The sequence below is a fragment of the Panthera leo genome, chromosome C1, assembly GCF_018350215.1.
Source record: "Panthera leo isolate Ple1 chromosome C1, P.leo_Ple1_pat1.1, whole genome shotgun sequence".
Taxonomy (NCBI): Eukaryota; Metazoa; Chordata; class Mammalia; order Carnivora; family Felidae; genus Panthera; species Panthera leo.
This window is the reverse complement of record NC_056686.1, coordinates 30,784,660-30,793,785: the sequence shown is the minus strand read 5'-3', so window position 1 is coordinate 30,793,785 and position 9,126 is coordinate 30,784,660. Positions and strand designations below refer to the sequence as shown.

The following is a 9,126-nucleotide window of genomic DNA, read 5'->3' as shown; positions in this document are numbered from 1 at the left end:
ACGCCTCCCTGCCAACTGGCGGAGCCGAGTCGTCCGGGCCAATGAAGGGCCGAAATTACCAGCTAAGCTCCACCTCCGGAGAAGGAGAACAGGTGAGTGGCTAAATTAGTGCTCCTATCAATGCGGTCTCAATGACAGAGGCCAGTGCCTTAGCCTAGCCGTCGGAAGGGGTCTTGGAGGGACTAGGAGTCAGGATTTTCTGGGAATCCCGGACAATGGTCCACTCTCCGAGGAGATTGAGGCGAAGCTCCGCCTCTTTGGGCGTGCATATCTGTGTCGCCGTTTGTGACGTGCGGATGCCGTTGGTCTGAACAGTGTCCTAGGGATACCTCCCGAGGCCGGTGTGGGGAGTTGGTTGGTGAGGGCGCGTGGGTCCAGCCCTGGGTTTCTGGGCATGCCCACCGTCGCTCGGCTTGCTGGCTGGGAAGGTGGAGGCTCGCCCCACTTCCTGTTTGTTCCGTGTGCTCTGTGACCATAGATGGTCAGGTCTGGGACCGCGCGGAAGCCTCCGCCCCGCGGTTTTGGAGTCCTTCCTCCCCGCGCGCAGGGTGTGGTCCCCGAGAATAAGATGAGCGGAATGAGCGAAGATCATCCTCCGCTCCGCTAAAACCGGTTTGTGAGGCCGCCTCGCCCGGAGCTGGGCGTGCCCTGCCACCTGCCACTCAGTCCCGGGGACATTAGGTTCCGTGGCCGCAGCCCGCGGGGGAGAGAAATTTCGCGTGGTCCTCGGGCCTGGGGATCAGAGCTTTGTTCCCTCAAGGCTCACACTTTCCAACCGGTGATTATACTCCCACAAAGATTTATTTCCAGAAAAAATTGGCGAGTGCAATTGTTCCCACTCCTTTGGCTGAGCGACGGTGACAGCTCCAAGCTTCAAGTTGAATGCAGGCGCTATATGCCAAAGTCACTCGACAGATACAGTTCTTATAATAATAGCCACCATTTACTGCGCACTATGTGCCAGGCCTGTGCTGAATGCTTCAAGAACATTTTCATGTAATCCTAATAGGAACTCTCTGTGGTAGATGCTATTGTGGCCTCCAGTTTTCAAATGGGGAAGCTAAATTACGTGCCAAAGTCACAAAGTAACTTAGAACTTTGAAGTAAACACATCTATATGATGAAATCCCATGAGTATGCCACAGACCATACTGAAATAACATGTGCCACAGTTTTGAGTTAGTGATGCCTCTGGATGGGGAGACATCCTGGGTTTCCATAATTCCTGGCTTGGGCACTTTACTAGGGATTAGACTGGCTAAGTTACCTGACTTGGCTGAACCTGGGCCTCTTTTTAATTTTGTGACTTCCAGTATGTTTAAAAGAAAAATGACCACATGACAAAATAGGGTACAAAAATTTATATTTTAAATATTTACATTTAACAAAAAACACTGTCTTTCTCTCTCTCTCTCTCTCTCTCTCTCTCACACACACACACACACACACACACACACACATATCACACAAATATATCAAATAATTATATTTGAGTGCTTCATGTTTGTGAAACCTAGGGCAGATAGCCTCCCTGACCCTCATTGTAATCAGCTCTCCATTTAAGCCCTCAATCTCTTTCTGAATTTAGAGACAGCAGATACCTAGACATGCATTCCAGATGTAGGGGAGAGGGAGGAGGAAACAGGAAGAAGGATGAAAGGAAGAAAGTTTTCCTATTTACAAAATGGGGATAATAATTTGTGGGGTTGAAATAAGAAACAGAAGCAGTAACCTGTATGAAACTACATTGTAAAGTGATTCTTTGTAAAGAGTGCACACATGAGTAAGTCACAACCCCTGCCCGTAAGGAAACTTCTAATCTTTTAAGGAGTCTAACCACATGTACTTGTAACCCCACGGGAGGCAATTTAAGAGCAGTATCTATCACTTTATTTATTTTGTAACATTTTAAAAGTTCATTTATTTTGAGAGAGAGGCAGGGAGGGGCAGAGAGAGGGAGAGGGCAAATCCCTGCGCTTTTAGCACAGAGCCCAAGGCAGGGCTCTAACCCACGAATCATGAGATCATGACCTGAGCCAAAATCAAGAGTCAGACACTTAACTGACTGGGCCACCCAGGTGCCCCTATTTATTCATTTGTTTATACACTGAAAAAAATGATTGAGTTCATGATTGAGTTCTTCCTCAAGAAGCATCGTAGGCACCATGCTACTTTGCACTAAACACGTTGAGGAGTATGCGAGTGGACAAGTCAGACTCTGTCCCTGCCCTCATGGAGCTTACAATCTATTGTGGAAACAGGTGTCGCCATCTGGGGCAGTCATCAGAAGTACTGACTATTGACTTCCAGCCTTTTCCTCCTCACTGATCTTGCCCAATTTCTCATCCATGGTGGGCTTTCATCAGGCACATGACCAATGAGTGCCTTGAATTTGGAATCGTCATTTCCTGGGCTGAGATGGGTGGGGAGAACATTGAGAGCAGACCTGAGTAAACGGTAGCAGAGGTGGAATCTGTGACTGGCTGAGGTGAGAGGTTCCTATAGAAGAATAGGAGTTAAGGCTGAAAAGAAAGAGGTTGAACAAGCTGTGCCAGGCAAGAGAGGTAAAACCTTAATGTGAAAGAAAGAAAGAAGGAGCTGGTTAGATTACATTTTAGAAATATAACTCTAACTGCAGGATAGAGCATGGGCTTGAGAGGAGGGGGAAGAGGCAGAGGGATCTGTCAGAAAATAGGTACAAAGGTAGCATAGGGTCTGAATCAAGGCTGGGACGTGGGGGTACAATGTAGAGGAGACAATGCAGAAGGGACAGGGCAGAAGATGCCATTGTTATAAAGGGGATGGTGAGGAGGAAGATGACAAGGAGAAAGGCAAATGGAAGGGGGATGATCTGAATATGAACCTTTAGGCTAGACCTAGTTCCCCAGGTATACACTCCCACTGAATACTACTTTTCCTTCCTGGCTGGTATCACAGTTCTCATTAAGTAATGATCTGTGCACTTGTCTTTTTCTTTCTTTCTTTCTTTCTTTCTTTCTTTCTTTCTTTCTTTCTTCCTTTCTTTCAGAGAGAGAGCACGAGAGCTGGGAGGGGCAGAGGGAGAGGGAGAGAGAAAATCTTAATCAGGCTCCATGCTCAGAACGGAGCCCAATGCAGGGCTTGATCTCACGACCATGAAATCATGACCTGAGCTGAAATCAAGTCAGATGCTTAACTGACTGAGCCACGCAGGCGCCCCTGTACACTTGTCTTTTAATGTTTTCTTTCCTCGTAAGTACCTTGAGGTCAGAGTCTTTGCCTATCTGGCACAAAATTGATCCTCAGTAGATATTTATAGGAAAATGTGGCTAAATGAAAGGGTGAGAGGGGCCAAGATGGTTCTGAGACTTGGAGCATGGGTGAATGGAAGGTGGGAAGAAGTCTGGATTAGGGTTTGGGGGTTTCGAGCCTCAGACTTCAAAATCCAGCCTGAGAAGAGAAAGAAGTACAGGGAATCATTCTGCGAGCAAGAATTGCCAACAGAGAGTTGATTGATTCTTACACAATTCCCCTCTTCATGTCTTTTGCCACTTTCGTATTTTGCCTGGATTTCAGCACATTCTAAACCTGCAGAATCGCTTTGTCTCTGAGGGTACCACCCAAGATTCTTCCTTATCTCTCAGAGTTTCAGACACAGAAGTCTGGCAGTTCATTTGGAGCGTTTCCCAGCCTGGCTCAGAAGATCGCCTGTATCTGTGCAGCCTGGCTCAGAGCCTGTCTGCATTTGGGCAGATCCTGTATCCCCCAGCCAGAAGGGACTGATAACAGACAACGATCTCTGTGAGCCCATCTTTCTTCCTCTCCCACAGAGGGCCCCAGGCTCCAGCCTGAGTTAGTTAGGGTCTCAGGTCCAAAAATTACAAATTGGCAAAAGAAATATTGGCCATATGATACAGTGGTTAAGATCTGGCTTTGATGTCACTTGGACCTGAACTTGAATCCCAATCTGCCACTTACTGTGTGATCTGAGTCAAGTCAGTTAACCACATAGAAGGATATTAATACCCATCTTTTTTTTTTTTTTTTTTTAATTTTTTTTTTAACGTTTATTTATTTTTGAGACAGAGAGAGACAGAGCATGAACGGGGGAGGGTCAGAGAGAGAGGGAGACACAGAATCTGAAACAGGCTCCAGGCTCTGAGCAGTCAGCACAGAGCCCGACGCGGGGCTCGAACTCACATACCGCTAGATCGTGACCTGAGCCGAAGTCGGACGCTTAACCGACTGAGCCACCCAGGCGCCCCTATTAATACCCATCTTGGGGCGCCTGGGTGGCTCAGCCGGTTGAGCGTCTGACTCTTGGTTTCAGCACAGGTCTTGATCTCACAGTTTGTGAGTTCAAGCCCCACATCGGGCTCTGAGCTAAGAGCACGGAGTCTACTTGGGATTCTGTCTACCTCTCTCTCTCTCTGCCACTCCCCTGCTCTCTCTCTCCCTCTTTCTCTCTCTCTCTCTCAAGAGCTGAGAGCACGGAGTCTGCTTGGGATTCTGTCTACCTCTCTCTCTCTCTGCCACTCCCCTGCTCTCTGTCTCCCTCTTTTTCTCTCTCTCTCAAAAAATAAACTTAAAACAACATACCCATCTTGAATGGTTGATATGAAGACGAGGAGGGAATTTGTAAAACACTTGGTTCCCAGTGAATACTAGTGAGAAGTAACAATTATTATTCAGTACAGAGAGTCTATTATCTGTGTTCGTGGTGAAGGCCACCAGAAAGCAAAATAAGGTGTCAAATGTCAACGTACTGGATGGTGTTACCAGACCACTGCTGCTACTGCCACATCACTGGCAAGTCTCCCCACAAGGTCTGCTTCTTTACATCGCTACCTTTTGATTCAAAGTCTGGGCTTGTACCCTTGGCTGCAAGTAAGACCAGATAAATCAGTTAGGAATACGAATGCGTTTGGCTGCAGAACACTTGACTGTGGTGACTTTTTTTTTTTTTTTTAAGTATATTTTTCTCAAGAAAAATGGAGGTAGGCAGCTTTATTGGTTCAGGAAAATCATCTGATGTCTCTGTGATTCAATTAGACTTACCTTTATTTTTTTAAGCGTATTTATCTTGAAAGAGAGAGCACAAGCGAGGGAGGGGGAGAGACAGAATCCCAAGCAGACTGTGCGCTGTCAGTGCAGAGCCCAACGCGGGGCTCGAACTCCCTAACCATGAGATCATGACCTGAGCCGAAATGAAGAGTCGGATGCTTCACCAACGAGCCACCCAGGTGCCCCTCAGTAGACTTACCTTTGGAGTTGCAAATTGGCTGTTGTAGCCCAAGCCATTATGTCACATTTAAGGAAAGAGGAAGGAGGTACAGCATTTGAAATTGAAAAGCTAGTTTTCCAAGGAGCTCCATGAAGCATACCCTGCTTTCTGTCTCATAGCTAGAACCAACAGTCAAGAAATATTTCAGCTTCCTGGTTCCTCAAAGGAATACTTCCAAGGTTACACATTTCACAGTGTTTCTGAGGGCCCCCAGAAGGACCAAACCCCAGTTGCCTACAGCAGTAACCCACTCATTAATGAACCCTTTACTGACTTTTCTCCCTACCCCAACACACTTGTCTCAGGACAAGAGAATGGGATTGGCTGGGTCTGCAACCCTAGCAAAGTGATAGAGAGCATTGTCGGCTTTGATGCTGTAAGGTGCACTCTCTCTTTGTTTGGGGTCTTACCCAGATATATGAAGGGGTTGCAGATGCTGAGTGTCCAATAGGAATGATAGGTGCGCACGATAATAAATTCCCAGAATGGTCCAACATCAACACATACCCTTTTAAACTTCAAAAAATGAAACAAAATGCTTCACTAAAATACACACACCCCCCCCCCCCGCCTTTTATAACCTGAATTGTCATCACTGCACTCTCCCCCCTACCCAGAAAAAGGAACTGACAAAACCCTCATCAGTTACTTCATCCAGCTCCAGGTCTAGGACCTCCAACTAATGTTGATTTTCTGCCAGTTCCATCATGATGCTTCCTTAATGTTCCTGAGCCTATGGACTGAACTTTAAAGTCAACCACCACGACATACCACATCCTATATATGTTGGGGTGGGGTGATGGGGAGAAGAAAATTAGATACAATATGTAACTATTGAACTGACATGGCAAGAGACCTTTCTATAGCTATCACAAGGTCTTAGTTGATAGTTTTGACTTCATGAGTTCACGTATCTATTACCCATTCCATTGTCTCTGTCTTCAACCAGCACTTAATCAGGGTCACAGTGATGTGAAAAGAAAGAGGACATGAAGGAAACATGCTGCTGTCTTAAAGGACCTGGTCAAGAAGTGGCATGTATTACTTCCACTATACTGCATGAATAGAATGTGGTTACATAGCTTGTAATTGGAGCTATGAGCTTTCTGTACGTGACCCAAACCTAGTTCTTGCCTGTTCTGCCTGTAAAATATTCCCATAATTTTCTGCACTAGACATGGCAAGAGTAGGAGGTCCCCTAAGTATCCTCTGGATTCTATGCATAACCCTCCCTTCCTATTGCATAGTGACAGTTCTCCTTTGCCGTGATAATAGGCATGTTCACCCCAGCCAACGATCATAATCCAAGATATGCAGGTAAAATTTAACCACAGGCTGTCCAGAAGTAAAAGCCCTAATATGTAGCATTTGCCAATTTCTGTGGTGTAAATACTCCCACCATGACTGATTTTGAACAATATGTCAATGAATGTAGAGTTGAGAAAAAGGCACTGTGGTATGTGGAATAATGGCTCTCCAAAGATGACCATATCCTAATCTCTGGAACCTGTTAATATACTATCTTACATGGCAACAGGATGTGATGAATTTAAGGATACTTAATGGGGAGATTATCCAGGTAGGCCCAATACAATTACATGCATCCTTATAAGGAAATGAAAAAGCAGGAAGTCAGCATCAGAAAAAGAGATGAGTTGTGGCCCCTGGGTGGCTCAGTGGATTAAGTGTCCGACTTCAGCTCAGGTCACGATCTCGTGGTGGGGTTCGTGAGTTTGGGCTCTCTGTTGTCAGTGCAGAACCTGCTTCATATCCTCTGTCTCCCTCTCTCTACCCCTCTCTGCTCACGCATATGTATGCTCTCTCTCTCTCTCTCTCTCTCTCTCTCAAAAATAAACATTAAAAAAAGAAAGAAAGAAAGAAAAAGAGTTGTGATAATGAAAGCAGAAGTCTTAGTGATACGATCAAGGAATATGGGCAGCCTCAAGAAGCTAGAAAAGGTATGTAACCAATTTTTTCTCAGAGTCTCGAGAAGGAACACACCTGTACTAACACCTTGATTTTTTTTTTTTTTCTTAGCCCAATAGGACCCATTTCAGATTTCTGATCTTCGGAACTATAATAAATCTGTGCTGTTCCATTTATTTGTGGCCGCTAAATTTGTGGTCATTTGTTACAGCAACAGTAGGAAACTAACATGTGCACTCAGTCAGTTCCTGTAAACCTGTATGAGCGGGCTAGCACACCACTGGATTAACTTTTTTTTTTTTTTTTTTTTTAATCTGTTACCTAGTGGCAAGAGAAGCCCAGATTGGCAAATGGCAGCCTTAGTTTACAATCCAGTGGAGCTGTTTTCATGTCCTCTGGTGGAAGCATTCCTCCCTTGGGTAATAAAATTTGTGAAGAGCCATGCTCAGAATCACAGAGACATGAAGATCAACATTTAGTAGTCCATTCGATAGAACAGAATTGCCATTCCACATTTACCCTTTCTTCCTGGTTCTAAGTGAAATGCTACTGCAGTTTGCTTATTGGTTCAGAACTCACCGTGCATCTTACGGGATAGAACTTCAGTCTCGCAAGATGTTGTCTCTTACGGCCGTGTATTGGGCACCTTTGGTGCCTGTTGGTACACCTTTCTACTCCAGCCATTGCTGTGGGTACCATGTTCATGCAGGTGTGACCTGACAGTCCAAGGCTTCAACTGCTTTCTTCAAGTATCTCGCGTTCTGCCCCAGGGCTTTCATGGAATTCACCTGATGGGATCTGGGGGAACATGCACAGTTATTTTGACACACGTGTCGACCTGAAAGTGACAACTTGAGAATGCAGAGGAGTTAATGAGCAATTGGGAAACCCTTCACCAATAAAGGACAGGAGCTTGTGAATAAATACTCCCTCTTCCTTCCCTAGTTGGACAATTATGAGGCACATTCTGCTTCAGAATGTCTCTAGGGGAATCAAAACCCACACACCCAAAGCAGTGACCTTCTGGATCAATCATCCTTGGATTGGCTTTCCTGGTTTGCCTGTATTTTACTCTTCCTAGTCTCTGACCCCATGTTCCTTGAGATTACTCCTGAAAATAAACTACCTGTTTGTAAGCACTTGTCTCAGACTCTGCTTTTGGGGGAAACTAAGTCTAAAAGATTTGGTAGTAGGAGTGACCGTAGAAAGCAGATTCTCAGTATGGGATTCGGGAACTGGATCAGACCTCAATGAGCACCCCGTTCCCCATGGTATGTGCAGTAGTGATAATCCTTGACAATGCAGTAGCCTCATAATTACTAAAATTCTTAACCAGTGTCATACTATAATAAGGTGTATAAGAAAGGTGAAGCATTGACTTTATTTTTTTTAACGTTTATTTTATTTTTGAGAGAGAGACAGAGAGACAGAGTGCACACTGGGGAGGGGAAGAGAGAGAAGGAAACACAGAATCCGAAAGCAGGCTTCAGGCTCTGAGCTGTCAGCACAGAGCCCGACATGGGGCTCAAACTCACGAACCATGAGATCATGACCTGAGCCAAAGTCAGAGCCTTAACCAACTGAGCCACCCAGGTGCTCCAAGCATTGACTTTAGAGGTAGAAGTAACATTTGACTGGCCTCGGGCAATGGTATTATAAGGATTATGGTGTCGTCTAGCTTTTGTTAATGGTTTTTGAAGTCTGGGGGAAAAAAGATAACATCAGGTTAGCTGTCAATGTAAATACGTATATTTATTTGAGTTAAATGTATATACTTACATATATGTTTATATCATATATATATCAACCCTGGCTTGAGTGTTACACTGAACTAAACTTAGTCACTTTTTCTCCATCAGTCATTTCTTTCTGTCCCTTTCCCTAACTTCTCTGCTGCATGTGACAGTTCCTTAAAGTTCAGTCTTAGATTCTTTATT

The 9,126-nt window shown here is 45.1% G+C and overlaps 1 long non-coding RNA gene across 1 annotated transcript; it reads left to right on the top strand.

Annotated features, from left to right (window-relative positions):
• Window positions 1-9: 9 nt before the first annotated feature.
• Window positions 10-8,325, top strand: LOC122226346. The gene is made up of 2 exons (XR_006205591.1): window positions 10-92; window positions 7,515-8,325. It is a non-coding gene; the product is annotated as an uncharacterized LOC122226346 (long non-coding RNA).
• The last annotated feature ends 801 nt before the right edge of the window (window positions 8,326-9,126 follow it).